We start from the raw sequence: 18690 nt of genomic DNA, 5'->3' as shown, positions 1-18690 counted from the left end.
ACTCTGTAAGCTAGCAGGTTGACTGGAAACCTACACGGAGAGGATAGTAATTTCTGCGGCAAGAATGCGAAGCCGAGATTCAAAGTTAACAGGTGTTAGAATTACTCACAACAGCGAAACCACGAATCAAAAACTTTCACTTTATGTACACTCTCGTTCAACCTGATTTACATACTGGCGAGGAAACACGAGGGGAATAAGAAAAGACAGAAAAAGCTAACAAATTAAAATAAATATTAGTAAAGATAATAGAACACTACAACTCTTCAACAAATATGAAACGCAGTTGGAATTAATATGCAGAAATATTTTACACTTTTTTGAGCCTCTTGAGTTCCCTAAAATATTGTTTTTATGACTTATCTTACTTACTCTCGTGGATTTGATTTGATATCACTAGCAGCAATATCAAATCAAATCCACGAGATGTAAGGACTGCGCCTTCGCTGGCTTAGGTCTTCGCCACCTTAAATGTCGACAGTACGGATTTTCCAAACTCAGTTCCAGTTTTTAAAAAGAACATCTCAGGGAGATGGATCCGATATCTTCCCCTTCGCTTCGTCTTCCACCAACTACTTGAGAGGATTTTCAGCTTAGAGTAGTTTAAGTGCCGCCATGCCGCAAAGCCGCTCTATATTTAAAAACACCATGCCTTCTCTGGAATTTCTTGAAAACGTACACTGACTCAAAAAAGGGGAGAAGGACAGTTCTATATGTACCGCTCCTATTCAGCCGATTGACAATATGTCAGAAGCGTTTTTCACGCCTCGAAAGGGCGACGTAGGTTATATATCAGATTTATATATAGCTTTGTTCTAACATACATATTTTACATTCATATCATACACAAAATCGGATTTGTCTATAAATGACATGTTGATGTTTCTTCCCCCCTCCCACACACATTTGGATTCTAAGATTCAAATTATGCATGAAAACCAAATATTGTAAAATTTAGTGAGTAATTTAGGAATTATTTCGATAATGTAGTCTTCATTTATGTTTTCACTTTACTCCAAGAATAATTTAATTGACGAACTTCTCAGGTCATTTTAAACTTTTCACTTCCCCTTTCGTTCTGCACGCAAGGGAAAAAAGTGCCTCATTTCTTCTTTCTTAGAAACAATTTTAATTTATTTAAAATAATATATAAATCTAGCTGTTTTGGCATCCAGAATTATTGCGATAAAATGTTTTCAAAACTGGACATTTTTAATGAATTATATGCAGAGTTTCATAATTTGGATATTTAAGGCACAATTAACTTAAATTGCCAAAATCCCGTGGCATTATTTGTTTTCAGTTAGAAATTGAAAGCTGTAAGATATTTTGTTTAGGCCCACCAGCGGCCGAGCGGTAAAGTCGCTGAACACTGGTAGTTCGGTCCGAGGTTCGAATCCCGCGGACGGGCTGGCTGCATAGGTGTTTTCGTGGTTTTTCCCATGTGTACCGTGTATACGAGCCAGTTTCCCTTAGAAAGTCCTCCACGAAGGCATCTCTCCCCTTAGGCAGATAGCCCTAGTGTGCTTTGCCATAATTAAATACACACACGTTTTAAAGACTAAAAACTGATAATTTCAGACTTGATAATTTGGCTTAGTGTGTTTACATCAGATATTTTGTTTAATTTTTCCCATCTCCGTTTTACTTGCGAGATTAAAATATCTGTTCTTTCTTTCATTTCAAAAAATTATCAGCTGATTCTTGACATTCTGGTTTATGAAATTTTTATGTGCAAATTTTATTGATATTGTCTTTAAAGCTAAATTTTCACACTTTTCAAAAATATTTTCTCTCACCTACCTATCTTTAGAATTCCCGATACACAATTGATAAAAAGGTTCCCGCTCCCCTAGAGTGTTGCCATTGCTCGCTTCGAAATCCTTGAGTTTGTTAATCAAAAACTCGTTAAAGTTTTACAAAATATGAAATCGATAATAAAACAAGTTATAAATTTCAAATTTTGTCTTCCACATGCCCATATTAGTAGGAGGACTACGTCATTCAAAATTCGATGGCTCTAATGTACCGTTGTTTTATCACAATGCGAGAAATATATATACATTTATGCAGATTTTTCATTATTTAATTTCTTGAAGTATAATGCAGGACTCTTAAAAATTGGTGGCAACAGTTTGAAAAGTGAAACTGACATTTATAGTGATTCAACGCAAAATCGCAAAACGAAAACAATAGTCCTTCAGGGTAAAAGCCCCTTTGGACTAAAAATAATTTTCTTCAAGATGCTATTGTTTTCAGCCGATGCAACGATTCATAATGTGATGTTGATTTTCTGTTTCACTTTAAATATTCAGTAATTTTAAACTGTTAATAATTAAGTAAATTTCTTTCTTTTTTTTATATATATAATTGGCGAAGGCAAAGTCAGGGTTACCTGCAATAGGGAAGGAACCTACTAGAAGAATCTTCTAAGGACAACTGTTTCCTGCTTTCGTTACAACACAAGGAAAACTATGCAGCCGGCCCATTTTTTGATTGTAGCAATATAGCAATTTGTTTTCAAACCAGCGTTTATGTGTTTTACTATCAGTAGTGGGGATTTTTTTCGTATTATTGGTACTGGCAAAAATCGGTATTTTTGCAAATTGGGATCTGGGTATTGGTGTCTAATACTCTAACATCAGTTGCCTTAGACGGAACGGTTTTCCCTGATTCCTCCCACTTCTCCCTCTTGTCCCTCCCCCAAGATTCAAAATTTTAAACTTTTTTTATTTTTTTTTGCTTCTTTTGATTCTAAAGCATTTTATTTTTCATTAGAAACAACAGAACTACTTAGAAAAAAAAATGTCTTACCATATCTCTTTATATTTCAGTCAGCCGATTCACTTAATTCATATAATAATAAACTACAGTCATTCCTGGAATAACCGTAAATGTAACCGATTGCACAGTTCAAAGGGAAATTAAATCCAGGTATAGGCAGGACCAAAAACCCGGACAGTATATCTCGTTCAATGCAGACTTTAATAAAAAGGTATACTTGATTTTCAGACAACCTTGTTTAATTTCCTGATTCCATTCCAATATAATTTTTCTCACTACGTCTTCTGAAAAAAATTTAGGTAAACGCCGCACTGTCTAATTTCAGTTCGTGGACTTTGGATAGTTGTTACAACGAAGCTGAAACAAGAGCATTAACTAGATTTCTTCCAACGGAAACTGTGATAAAAGGAGTAGAAAACGACTGATGGCGTTTCCTAGACGACTTTAGTCTATATAGTTTATTTCCATAAATATAAATCAATGTTAATACGTTACATTCAACAATAAATTTTAATTTTAATACTAGGATAGACTCCATATAGTAATGAGAAATCGCAGCACGCTTGAGAAAAAAATGTCATTAGTTTTCTTCATTCAGCTAGATCATTATAATGCAAAAATGTTTTAAACCCTTTCTTGGAATTTACGGAGATTATGCAATAAAATATCTGTTAAAGAAACATGATTGTAGTAAGGTTATAAAATAAAATCATTAATTCAATGACGATATTGAATCAAATGTAAACTGAAAGGCCAGAGAAGATGACTGAAACATGGTAAATGGAGATTAGAGCAGCGGCCATATAGCAACCACAATGAAAGCGATATCAAGAACGCAAAGTTTTAATTTAATTAATTCTAAAACTGTGCTTCTTGATATGTTTCAGAGCTAAATGTTAACAATCATGATTTCTTTTTTAGAGTGAATTTCTAAGTTTTCGTAGCTAATTAGGGGCCCTTTATAGATCTTTATCTAACGCAACTGCCTCATTCGCCTCACCCTTGTGCTGATTCTGTAGTGATTGCTTATTATTCAGCATATTTTTTCCAATTTTATTTTAAGAAAGATTGCTCCGTTTATTACTGTGTAATCGATGCATATTACACAGCTGGCCATTAAAACCTCAACGCTATTAAAAAAGTAGTTAACAGAAGCATGTTTATTTTACAAAATATTCTATAACAGAAAAATTAAATGATAAAATTTAAGATCATTTTCAGGTACACAATATACATAGATCAGCATCCCGCGCACTCGCCACTTGCAACAATGGCAGCTGTTATGTAGCTGCGAATGGAGTCGAACTGACTTTGGATAGCACTTGTTGATACTACAATCTATGCACCTTTGATTCTATGTATTCATCGTATTGGCTAGGAAAGCCTCAGCGCCAACCTTTCAGCAACCATTAAGCAATCGTTTGCAGTTGGTGAGGGATTTTGAGAAAAAGCCAGCCGAAAAAGTAACTGAACGTCCTATGTATTAAAGAGACGTAAGACAACTTGCAGTTTAGCGTTGCCTTGACAGAAGCTGGTGCGACAGAGGCCCTGAAGATATGGCACAACCATGGGCGTTAAAACTTCAGTAATAAAACGGTGGCCGCTCAAAGTACCAGATATCGGGAACTAGAGGTGAACGGAATGTGTACCCAATAGCACCCCACTGCAACAGTCCAACTGCTGGGCCGATATGATGAAGAAGAATGCAAGCTTCCAATATTGGTTCCCCTCAGTGCCTCCACACACGGATACGACCATCATGATGCCGCAAATGAAAGAAGTATTCGTCTTTTCCAGACGAATTTCCAGGCGACAACAGATTATTAATGCGTGCATTTGCTTCGTTAAATGTAACATTGTAGGCGCTGATTCCTTTTCTGTAGAGTCAAGGAAAGCCGAAGCAATGGTCTCACTTTTTTCTGATCCAGGATACATGATCTAGCTATACGATCATGTATATTTTAATGGCGATGCTGAGAGGGATATCTTTGGGAAGATTTGTCATCTTGATCATTTCTTAGTTCTCTGCAAATGTTTTACGCCGGTAGTTTCGGTCATAAGTGTATCGTTCCAACACCATTTATGGTCTATCAATGCGCTGATCAATTTGCACAGGAAAAACATGGGTGCTGCCGTTTGAAAATTTCGAAATTTTTCACTCTCACCGTAACCGTGAAAGCTGTATTGCTTTAAAGCACCAAAATCTCGAGCGCATATCTTCAAATAACAATATCTGAAATTTCATTTCGATTGGTTAAGGTGTAGGCCGCTAGGACCTCAATATATCGGGGAAGTGTTTTTATGATCACTCTGTATACGATATGATGATATGATCGTATTATTCACTTTGGAGCCAATGGATTTCTTTGTATGCTGTTGTCTTAACATCAGTCTTTGTAACTTCCCTTTTATTTATACAAATATCTCTTTAAAGAAATCTTGATCATCTTTTAGCTTAGTAGGTATATAATTTACTTCTATTTATTTTCTATCATGTTTAATTTAATTTAATTTTTTATTAAAAGCCCTTTACTATCTTTTTATTCAAACTTATTGCATTTAATCTATTAGATTTTGTTTGAAGATCCAGATTTTCCTGTGTGAGAATCTGATGATGATATAAGATTTTTGTTCTTAGTTCTGATAGATTTGTAAGGTTCGGTTAGTTTTATTTTATTTTATTTATTTGTTATTTATTATTATTATTATTGGGTTATTGTAAGCAGAGAGCTCTAGCGTGTAAAGCACGCTAGAGCTCTCTGCCTAAGGGAAAGGCTGCCTTCGCAAAGGATTTTTAAAGGGAAATTAGCTTGCATACATAGGGAAAACCACGAAAAGTCCCATACAGGTAGCCCATTCTCTGGGATTTGTGTCCAAATTACCAGTATTTAAACTATTTTACCGTTCGGACGCTGGTGGGCACACGTTTGCAAGAAAAACATTCCCAAATGCATGTTGAGGTGTTTCGATTTTATTTTACAATTTGTAAAGACATTAGACATTTTTGGAAGCAAGGAAGATGCAAAATTAGCAACCGCCTTCGCCGGGAATCGAACCACGGACCACTGGAATACCGGCACAGCGTGCAGAACCACTACACCAGGAAGCACGTTAGGAAAGTAGGATAAGTGGAAAATAAATATCATAACAAATACGCAATGATTTTAATGAGTCCAAGCTAATGCTATCTCATAAAAGTATTTAATATTTCTTATTAAACAACTTACGATTTTAATGTATTTTTATTTACCACAATAAAGAGAAGAAAATATATTCTTATCAGCTGCATTGATTGCTTTTAAACTGCTTGGTTTGATAGTTAATAACAGACAGATTAAATATGAAGATGAAATACTAGCTTACGCTTTACAGAATGGCAACATGTCGGCGTGTGTAAGGTAAAAATATTTTATTTCGGGCAGTGATAGCACACTGCTTTTAAATAGTGGTGTTTATTGATTAAAACTGTAAGACTGATAACTTACATACCGCCGAATGGTAATACACTCGCCCTTTGGAGATAAAAATAGTACCTTATATACTCCCCTTTTTAAAGGGCAACCTAGGTTTTCAGGGGACCCAATTGCCAAATCCTGGGTGTGGAGAAACCTCATCCAACACCCTTTTAGTTCGGGCGCCACTGTAGAGACATTAGGATTTTTGGAAGCCGAAGAGATGAAAAATTATCAACCGCCTTCGCCGGGAATCGAACACGGACCTCTGGAATACCGGCCCAGCGTGCAGAACCACTACACCACGAAGGCACGCTAGGAAAGCGGGAGAACTACCTTATAAACTTGCTGATGAATATGATGAAATATGCTTAAAAGCATATTTTTAATGAGTTCAGTACCTGAATTAACTTTTAAAAATTTGCCAAGAGTTTCCTTTAATACTTCTCAAAATTCCCTCGCTCTCCAATAGCAGTTCAATTTTATTTATTGTTTTTTTGCGCTTGTAGATTTCTTCTTCAGCCAGAGAATCAGGTCATAATCATACAGCTAGTCTTAATGAGATATCGGCAAGTAACATTTTGGCTACATTTTTATAACAGTATTAGTTTTGAATAAGGAAATAGTTATTTGGAAAGTTTATTTTCTATTAAATATCGAGGTGCTTATGATCTATTTAAAACGCTATTATTTCAGCTCAACGATGCTTGTCTTCGGAACTTAAAATACTAGGCCGAAGCTATTACTCACCTTGCAAACGTGGACTTGGAACGCGCATCTCAAAATATGCAGGTGTACATCTGGCAACCGTCCTTTGTTCCTGTTCAGGTGCTTTTCGAACTATTCTTTCTACATACACAAAACACAAAATTTGGCTTTGACGGATTCCATTCGTTTATGCATTCAAAGAGAAGGTTGGAGAAATATATCTGCACTCCTTTCATGACTGTTTCAGATCTTAGAATCGAGAAAGTTTCGTTATGAAAATGCTGTAGTCTGAAACTGAAATACAGTTGGACTACGGCTTCAAAGTAGATATCATTGTTATTGAGCGAAATCGAAAAATACCAATCAGAGTGTTCCTAATGTAGTATCCTTGGATCATTTAAGGAACACAGTTCTATCCTGGCATTCCATCATAAAAAGAAAGACTGTTGTGCCAGTATATATTATGTATATATATATATTGGTAATTTGAGTAATCTTGCTTGATTTGCTGTTAGAAAATTCTTGTAACATCCAAGCCACAAAGTGTTTCATTTCTTAAATATGCCTTTTAGGAGGCTTATAAAGAAAAGAGAGGCCGAAAGTAATCAACTTTTGGCTTTATGAACGACTTTGTGAATTTTTATTTTTAAATAACTAATTATTCACACATTTTTTTCTGTCTTTTTATTATTTTTTTTTTCATCGGCCTTCACCATATTGTAAATTAATTTAAGTATAAAGCGCGTGTGAAACATTATATGTTTCCTTTTGTTGCTGAACATTATATGTTCTTGTGAAAAGATGACACATTGTATGTTTCATCTAGGACACATTTCTATATTTGATGTAATTTTGAAGTCCCTTCGCCTGTTGAATTGAGTTATTAAGTTACAGTTAGAGCCAATTTGATGAGTGAATATTACTAGCAGTTTAGCATTTAGTTTAAATGTAATTTACTCTGATAACAGCATTTGAGAGCCTGAGATTCGAATAATTAATCTTCTTTATATTGCTTTTCTGTTTACTTTTAATTTCTTCTTACAAGTAGTATTGAACAAATAAGTTTGCATTTTTATTTTATACCTTTTCTATAAGTTTTGGAATATATTTTTAAATTGGAGATGTATTTCTGGATTATTACCGTATGGGAAAACAGGCATTCAGCAGCGACAGCGATAATTCGCCTGAGCTAAATAACGTTTAAGAGTATAGCCAGGAATCCTGTTTAACACAATGTCATCAAGTCGTTGAAAGAGCTTTTCAGGAGTAGATTCTATTACACTGCATGTGAGAAACCTTGCTTTAAACCTGAAAAATACTGCTGCTTGCTTGCTTTTAATATTATAACTTTGCTTACTTTAAACCTGAAAAATATTGATGTGCAAACGCTTTTCATGTGTGCTTGAATATTCACTGAGCTCTAAGATAAGCTCAACGACGGCAAGAATGTGCCGGAAACATTTTGCCTCGGTGTCTTTCAATTTTCGTTGTTTTAAAAAATCCATTATTTTCTGAGCAGTTCTTTTACATTGAATAGGGACTGCTTGCATAATTTCATTTTGCATATCAAGGTAATTTTCAGAGGTTTGTCTGTGACATTTTCTTCTGAAAGTTTTAACTGAACTGATATTGGGAAATATAATATATTTTTGTAAAAGCCTGACTTCTATTTCGTTGTCAGTTTTCCTAAGACATATTTAATCTGTGAGCCTAAATCACTGAAATATTCAGTAAAATTACTGCACTTGATCCAGTGCTACTGAAGCAAATTTGTTACTATATTTCATGAATAAAGGATGATAAGACTGCTACTGTAGCTGGAATCAGGGCGTATAATATAGCGTCACTTTTTTGAACCAAAAGAAAGACATCTTTTTTTTAATAGGCACCTTTTTTTGCCAACTAATTTCTTAATTATTTTAAAAGAAACAAACTAGCCAACGTTTTGGAACACTTCTTTGATGATAAATTGCAAAACACTTTCTCAAACTGATCTGACGAGATAGTTCCGACACTTTCGCAGTTAGCCACTTTTGTTTGACCTTTTTTCCAAGCGTTTTAAACATATCCCACGTCCTTCTGACGGAGCATTCTGAATGGAAATGTATACTTTCCTTTGTATAGATCGCATTTCTCCGCCACTTTCTTTAGAACAAAGCAATTAAATACTTGTGAATGAATAAAAATGTATCAACGAAAATTTTCTTATTTAAATTTTCCGGAAAGATTTCTTGTCAGGCCCACAAAATACTTGGCGAGGAAGGAATGATTTTTTCATCTCCGAGGAGGGGAAAAATGAGCAACAGGCATCATGTTCTTTATTGATTAAAAAAAAAGGTTGTTTCTTTTTACCATGTGTATCAATGAAGCATTAGCTGAAAGCTTGCGAAACTAATAAGAATTGGAAAAGGCTTGTTAACTGATAGAAGTCTCAAAGATGAATGACTTAACGAGGGTTGTTAATATAAAGTTTATCACGAAGGAATATTCCAGTTCATAAGCTCAAAGTTATTTCCGTTTCAGGTTAGAAATCAATCAATCAATAACTACCGAAAGGGGATGAAATGGCGTCATTAATGATTTCTTGCAAATTCTTATCTTTTTTCCCTGTGAGCATATGTTTACAGGAAACAAAACGAGACATTAGATCATCTATGTTATTTAAAGTAAACTCTAGAGAAATGAGGAAAGGTAGCAGTATTTTTTTAAATTTCACATTTTCAACGAATTAAAGAAAGATAGAAAACGTCCGCAGCAAACTAAAGAATATTTGTAGGTATAGATAGGATTGAACGCGGTAGTGCACTAAGTGCGCGAAATTTCATTATCAACGGGCCAACTTTACGAGACTAACGGACAATAGCCAAATTTTCCATTTCCCCGTCTTAATACCATGGAGGTAGGAAGTCCTTTCTTACCTCCATGCTTAATACCATTTTAGAGATAAAAATAAAAGCAGGAGCCAACCCCGCACTATGTTTGAAGCAGTGCTCCCAGGCTTTAATCTCCAGATGGGGTGTGTTTTTGTTTACATCCAGAGCTTCTTTGACAGCGTTTTGATAGTATTTCCACACACGACAGTTCCATTCAAATCGAAAAACGGGACACTTCTGCATAAAAGAAACATTAATTGTGTGATGGATAATAGCAATTTGTATAGTTTAGAGACATTTACGCAAAAATCACATCTTGGTTATTTTTCGATAACTTGCAATAGCGATTTTGCGATACCTTTAAAATTATCCACGTCTTTTGATACCCTCGGGAGAGTATTAGCTACTTTTATTTTATGTTCCAAACACCAAAATGTTTTAAATAAAATATATGTTTTGTCATCCACATATTATAATTTTATTTTTATATAACTGAAAAATAATCACTTTGGGTTAACTAAAAAATGAAAAAAATAAAGTTCTGTCTTCCTTTTTAAAAATTTTATTTAGCAACATGTTTCATTGATGACTAAATATAATACAAAATAATGAATGAAAAATCTTTGTTATTCAAAACATTTACTTCTGTAATGCTCTACTATTTTTGAAAGAGTTTCAAGACATGAAAAATGCATCATAAATGTTATTAATCGGTAATATCAATATACGTTGCATATTGTTACCTTCTGGATTACTTCGCAGTATGAAAATTTCAGTATTTGGGAATTCAGATCAATTAGTTGTTTTAACTGTTTTAAAAAAAATGAAGCAATATTATGCAGAGTAAGGCATTCAAGATTGTGATCTGATGACAGTGAGGTTAATATTTAAATGTGAAATGGATAGTTATTATTTATTATATTATCAGAGAACTATTGAACTGGGTAAAATCGCTAAAAGAGTTATTGAGTGCTCTGCCAAAATATATTTACTAGAAAATTTGAATTTGATAATGAATGTATCCTAAAACGTGTTTTAAGTCAAAAATTTGAAACTTGATGCCTAAATGTAAATATAAAATTATGCATGTTAAAATATTGTAATTAGGCATATAGGTCATGTTAAGTTTTTAGTAAATAGCGTAAGGCATGCAAGGGCTTTCTGCCTAAAGGGAGAAATGCCATCGTGGAGAAATTCAGAAGAAAAACTGACCTTTGAGTGGGTATTAAAAATAATGTATGTAATTTTCCTTCAAATTATACTTATACACACATCTTATGTAAAAATTTCTGGTATATGCTAAATTATTCTAAATTACTTCACTCGAAAAATATAGTAAATGAACAAAGATTTGCACCCGCTGAAAATGAAAAATATGAAATATGTATGGGTATTTATGCATATGCTCGCAAAAAGCATGTATCTGCTTTTAACAAAATACATAAATATTTATTAAATTATTTATAAATGTATTTGGAAATTAAGGATTTATCCATTCATAAACTCCTGTGAAAGTTACTGTGAAGAAATTTAGTTATTAAATATATCTAAATTTATAATCATTATAAATATTGTCTAAATATATAATAACCTTAACATTTATTTGTAAACACAAACTAAAATTCTGTTGACAAATACGTTTATAAAACTATTTAAGCAAGAATTGTTCGTACTGGAAAGCAATCTGTTAAAATGTATTGTAAAGCAAATTCTATGAGATGCGTACTTAAAGAAGTAGTAAAGAAGAGTTTTAGAATATGTATTGTAGAAATTAAGGGTAAAAAAATATCTGATAAGTATTAAAAGAATTATTTCCTTATATTTTATAATGACTCAGTTACAAGTTTTAAATAATATTAAAAAAAATCCTTTTTTTAATTTCCTTTCAGAAATCTTCATAAAAATTTTACATGGAAATCAGGACCAATATTTAACGTATTTCGCTACTAAAGGAAAAGGTGCTTTAGTTTGAAATGAACCGAACAGAGCATTAATTCTAAATTGACTCAGATTTTCGATTTAAAAGATGCCTCAGAAGCTAAAAAATCATCTCATATTTGAAAAAGAATCAAATAACTCATATTTGAATTGTATTTTGAACCAAATTTAATTAATTGCAACTGATAATTATCAGCATCTGTAGCATTTTCTTAATTAATAAAAAATTTATAACCCCTCTATATTCATTTCCTGGAATTTTTTATTTCCTGTTTATCCATTTTTTAAGCCCACATCATATATATATATATATATATATATATATATATATATATAAGTTATGGTGAAACACCGAAATCTGGAGAATGTCGACTTTCACCGGTGAATGTCAGCATTCACATCGTCGCTTGGTGCATGTCCGAAATATTTCTGACTTACACCGGTAAATGTCGACATTCACCATGTGCTAATGGTGAATGTTGAACATATAATAAGAATATTATATTTTCTTCTCCGTAATTCAGTCTCGAAAAAAGCACTTGAGACTTAAAACGAGAATTTAAGAACACAAGAACTTAAAACACACAGTATATTCAAAATGAGAAAGGAAAATAATAGAAGTTAAAAACTTACTAAATTGTGTGATTCAAATCTTATTTACTACAACAACTTAAACTATTAGGAAACTTTGAATTGCACGAGAGGTCCTTGCTTTTACAACTGCATTTATTTGTGAAACACTTCCTTTTGCAATGACAGCACGTACATATACTCCTCTCTTTTCGACCTACACCAGAGTATATCTGTGATTGTCGACATATACCGGTGAGGGTCCGAATGTACAAGAATGTAATGCAATATTGTAATGTCTAAGGGGAGAGGAAAATGAGGTCGTTAAATTTTTTGCGCAGATTGATCATTTTCAACCCTCTGTGGGGCACTTGGATTATACCATCGAACACTTTATCAGTTCTTAACAAAAACAGTTTCTCCTTACTGTTTTCCTTACTGAAATAACAAGATTTCAATAAGAATGAGTGAACAGTAACAGCTCATGCATTGTAGAAGAATCTATAGAATGATAAAGCAATAAAATTTGAATAAAAAAATCAATAAAACAGAAAGAGATAGCAAATAAATTTGTCGGTTGCGCCTTCCGTCCGAGCAATTGATCTTTATGGTACACTGTAACGCGTTCTCAGAATTTTATTAAAAGCACGCATCTAATGCAAAGTGATCTTTCCCCGTATAAAAAAAAAATAAATAAAAAAAAAAAAAAAAAAAAAATAAGATGATGAAATCAAACTATAAATAAATTACATTTAATGCTTAAACAAATAAATGATATATTTCATTTTATTTGTCTCAAAATACGCGTGATACAACAGCGAGAAATACACAAAACGCTTAAATATGTCTTTTTTCAAATTAAAACAATTTAATTTTTCAAACGCTCTGTTTTTCACAAATCAAAATTAATGAATTGCTCGAAAATCATTTTTCTTTTCAGCTAACTCCAAAACAACTAATTAGGTGCAGTGACTTTAAATAATTTTATAATAAATTAAATGCAATACTGTCTATATACATTGAAAGCTATACTTTGAAAAAAAATCTTGTTCAATAAGTATGATGATATTTCTTGATAAATTCTGTTACATCTCCCTATAGATTGGAAGGTGAACAATAAGAGTCAAAAGATTTGAAAACTTGCTTGTCTTGAATGTAGTCGGCTAAGTCTATGAGTTAAGTCTTTATCATGTTTGCCAGTACTGACCAAAACAACTGAAGGAAGCTTAGCGTATCACATATATTTTATCGGAAAAGGAGAATACCAGCTTGAAATCTCAGAAAAATGTGATCACAAAGAGTTGCGAAACTCTGTTGAATTCATCATTTTCCAAAATCATAAGTGCATTCCGAGTTTCCTTTATTTCTATTAAATATTTTAAATTAGCATAGACCAATAACGAAATTCTTTTCTGGAAAGAACCAAGTTTGTTTATTATTTTAAGTGGAGATGATTTAAATGAGCACGATCTCGCATATCATGTAATGAATCAAAATCTTATAAAGATTATTACTTTGAAAATTCTGGTATTAAAAGGTAAAAGACCTCTATCTTCTGCATTCATAAGTAAACTCTGTAGGTTCGTATTAAATAATTTCTGTTATAATGATGAATAGATAGGAATCATCCACATAAATTCCTATTAACTTAATATTGTTATGCTTACATTCAAAAGTAGACTCCGTTTTCTTATAGTATCCGTTAAATGCGTCATTGTAAACGCATGCATCCACAGGTGACAGGTGACAGAAGACGGGGATACCTGTAGTCTAACAGGGGGGAGTAGGTATTTATCCCCCGTCTTCCACTATCTGGAGATACTAATACCTACTGTGAGGTCCCTAAATACGCTCTATGGGGAGTATATTAGGAATGCATCCAAAATGCAACTAAACGTTTGACGCATGAAAACATTGTCCTGGACAGAATTCATATTTCTTGTTTGAATGGACTATAATTTTTGGAGTGCCCCCTTTTATGGGACACTTGGCAGTTGGTTTTTCTATGCTTCTCGAGTGCCTTGCGAAGACACCGTGGCTGAATCTTACTATTCTCGGAAACCGGAAACTTATTGCAGGAAAATTTTTCATTCACCATGTCCAAAGGAGAAAAATTGAGGTTTACTGCTTATGCGTTAAATTTCCATATTCACCATATTCGGCAGAGGTCTTTCCTGATGAAATGTATCCAGATGCAATCAGATTGAGAGCCAGCAATATCAAAAATACTCATACGGCCTCCTGAGTTTTTAACATATATTTCTGATGAAAGTTTTATGTAAAAGCATCTTTTTCTGTCATGGCTGTGAAGAGATAGGTATTATTGCTGGAAGAAACGAATCTTTCGTTTGAACTTGAAGTCCACTTGAAAAAGCGTGGAATGTGGAAAGAGACTGGAAGGTTCTATATTATTATCAGGCATAATAAATTTGCAATAACTTTTTAATCTTTAATTGTATTTTTCAAATTCTAATTTTGGCATATAATTAAGTCTCCTATAAATTGAGATATTCTTTTCGACTTCTGGAAATATTGAATTCTATAGGACTTCTTCCAATACGATGTCAAGCGGATAAAATTAAGCTCTCTCGGTAACTGTTTGCGTTGGAGGCAATGAAATAAAATAAAATAAATACAACTCGGATTTTGAGCATGCTAGACACTTTTTAACGGAAGAGCCATTACAAGTCAAAAATAGTATCACGGCATTTCTCTTCGAAATGAAGCGTTTGATGTTTTAAACCTTCCGTGGCCATTCATTCCGTCGCCTTTTTGAAGTGTTTCTCTTACTAGTTTTTTTAAAGCTTCTACAAAATCTGGTTTTGATCAACATTTTTCAAATTTTCGATTGGCAACATGTCATTTGCGACTGTAGACCTAACCCCTTCTTTTCCAAATGATTTTCTCATCCTAATAAGCAAAGGGGAAAATACGAAACACTTCCGTAGAAACCCCCACTGCGAAATACACTGTGAAACAGTTCCGTAGAAAATCCCCCATATGTTTGATCTTTCTGTAAAATGTTTTTTTTAACAGAGACTTGTAGACCAATTCCCGCGTACTATAAAGAATTCAACGTAGTAATCTTCAAAAACTTTCGTGTTGGTTTTCTCTCATGTAATAATACCCATGCTTTTTTTTCCTTAGTTCAAAGTACAAGGAAGGCATTAGCATTTTAATGTTTTCCTCTTGCATGCAAACTGAAAGTTAAATTGCTTTTTAAGGGTTTAATCAGGGACACTGACATTCAAAGAAATATTCATTGATGGGAAGACAGTCGCAGTTTGTATTTATTTGTTTTCATTAAGCTAGATTACATTTTAAGAGCATAAATATTCTAACGGTAGGTTATATGAGTATGCCAAAGCGCACGAGGGTCATCTACCTAAAAGAGGAATGTCTTCATAGAAGACTTTCTAAGAGAAAAATTGGTTTGTTTTCAAGTTACACTTGAAAAACAAGAAAATTAAATATGCAAGCAGCCCATTCTCTTAAAATCGAACCCTACTCGAAATACAAGTATTCAGAAAACTGAAATACTCAGTCACTGTTGAAGTCCTTTAGATTTTAATGCAAAATTGCATTTAAGATCACAAGTTTGCAGAATTTTATGTGTGCATTGTTTTTCCTTAGGTGTTATTCTAACTTAGAAACTATTTACAAAAACTAATCTGACGTAAATGTTGCCTTATAATGTCTCGGAATAATCCACATTTTTTATTCCACGGTGCACGCCTTAATTGTGGCTGAATGAAATACGTTTTATGACCTATGGCGTCAACGCATCTTAAACTGGCTTTCATGTGGACACAATTTCATCGTTACTGTTATACAATATGATTAATTTTTATGTCAGAAATAGAAATTTAAATCAATTTTTAGTCTGAGCAATGCATAATTTTAATTAGACATTTCTAAATAACCCCTGAAATGCATAATCAGTCAATTTAGTTGTATGTACAGAAAGAATAACTACCCCTCTTAATCCCAAACTGAAAAGACGTTGCAAAATTCTTTACCACTTAGCGTTTTTGTAAGTCCTCTTTAGATCAAAAAATATTGTAAGGAATTGGTTGCCTTTTAGTTTACATTAGAAAGTATTACAACTTGTGATCCAATCCATATTTCTTCAATTCCAACAGCACGCTTATCAAGCTATTAAAAGATAGAAGATTGAATAGATCTTAGTATATAATTCCGGTCTAAAACTTAGTAAAATTGTTGTTTTTTTTTAAAATTTTATTTTAGAAAAATATGATCTCCCACTTTTTTACAGTAAAATTTTAGAAAATCGGGAGAACAACCTTTTAATATTGAATTGAAAACTTAAACCAACTTTGAAGGCCAACAAGGAATCCGGAGATTGAAATCGCCGACAAAAGTTCAAGAAGTGGTTAATGCAGCCCTACGTCAAATAATGCCAATGCCATTGCATTATCGACATATATAGCAACACAATTAAGAGAAAGCTGATATCTAATAAAATGGGATGTATCATTAAGAGTTTACATAAATCAGATAGAAGTGTTCCAATCGGAAGTGAATAAAAATCTGTAGAATCGTAATAGAAACTTTGTCTCAATTTACGGAGTCGTTTTGCCGCTATTCGAAGCCAGATAAATGTGCTGAGATTAAAAGCACAGAACACTGGTAGTGCGATCTAGGTTCTACTACTTATGACTGAAAAGGTTAGCTGTATTTTTTCCCTTAAATACACAGCTGGCCACCCAAATTGCAACACTAAGAAAGACAAGAGATATCACAACAAAATTTATTTAGTAGATAACATGTTGACCAAGTATCAAATGATTAAATTTATAGACTTCTGTGAAGTGTGGTTCCTTCCAGAATCAGTAGCCAGAGTAGCCACCATTGTTGGAGATCACCGCTGCCACACGCCTCGATCCGGAGAGCGAGCCGGCCAGGGAAGCAATTCAATCTGGCGATTGACGAAGAACCCTTGGACAATGCGTGCCACGTGTGGTCGCGCATTATCCTGTTGAAATATGGCTGTGGGTAAGCCCTGAAGGTAAGGAAGACCAACTGGCTCCAACACCTCGGAGATGTAGCGCTGGCCGTTTAAAGTACCGGCAATGCGTATTAGAGGAGTGCGAGAGCGATATCCAATACCGCCCCATACCATAATACCCGGTGCAGGACCAGAGTGGCGGTGCATAACGCAGCTGTTTAGCATGCTCTCTCCACGGGGTCTCCAGACTCGAATCCGACCATCGTGGTGTTGCAGACCGAAGCGGGACTCGTCAGTAAAGACAATTTCATTTCATTCTGCGTTCACACCCTTCTTTCATCGCACCATTGGCGGCGGAGATGTCTGTGGTTCTGTGTCAAAGGTAGACGATGGAATGGACGTCTTCGGACAGACCACTCTGCTATAAACGACGTCTAATGGATGATGAGTTACAGACTGAATGTGCTGTGGTATGGTTCATGATGTGACTGAGCGATCCGTCGTGCTCTCCTGCATCCAGCGGTCAGATATCCGCATTACAGTTGTTTGATTTCGTCCAATACGACTACCGATTTCCCTGAAAGATAATCCACACTCTCGGTAGGCCACTATCCTTTCTCTGCCGAACTCGGATACTTGATCAAACGATGATCGCTGTTTACTCAGAGGCATAATTGATCGTTTTTTTTTTTTTTTTTTTTTTTTTTTTTTTGAAAAAAATTACAAGAAAAACACAATTGCCGAACTTGAAATCGTCGAAAACTCCAAGCCTTCAAGAGCGCTTTTGAAGTGGCGCCACAGGCGTGCGTGATGTGCGTCTGTGCTGAAATTCATTCAAATGTGCATTTGCATATCTCACCTCCGCTAATGCATGTTGTAACTTTCATGTTATTTGCATGCTTCCTTCAGGGTGTTGCATTTACGGTGGCCAGCAGTGTATAACACGAAATTCAGCAATTTCTTCCTAGAAAGTCCTTCAGAAAGAGTCCTTTGTACAAATAGTTCTTGTATCCGTAATGAATAAATATAGCAAATCCATATAAATTCTTAAGAACTCTCTTAAAGGGTTCAGATAAGATTAAATAAACTTCAGGAACAGGTTTTTCAGACATTTAAAAAACATTTTCATTTATAATTTTGTTACTAAAGATTCGAGATAAAAAATTATCTAATCATATAACATCGAGTTAATTAAATAAAAGAGAAAATACCAGCCAAAAGTTTTCTTATTTGAAACCCTTGTTTTTTTAATGGATAAAACTGATAGTATGCTTTGTAAATTCTGAGGATGTTTTATGAGTATTTTTACTCCTCATTAAACAGCTTTCGTTGGGATTATCGAATTTACATCTGGTACAGAAATATACTATTAAGCATTTATTTCTTCCCTCGGTAG

This window comes from Stegodyphus dumicola, chromosome X1 (genome assembly GCF_044657685.1).
Source record: "Stegodyphus dumicola isolate Sdum_Otavi_A_Nest chromosome X1, ASM4465768v1".
Taxonomy (NCBI): Eukaryota; Metazoa; Arthropoda; class Arachnida; order Araneae; family Eresidae; genus Stegodyphus; species Stegodyphus dumicola.
The sequence above is the reverse complement of the archived record's forward strand: the minus strand, read 5'-3'. Positions refer to the sequence as shown.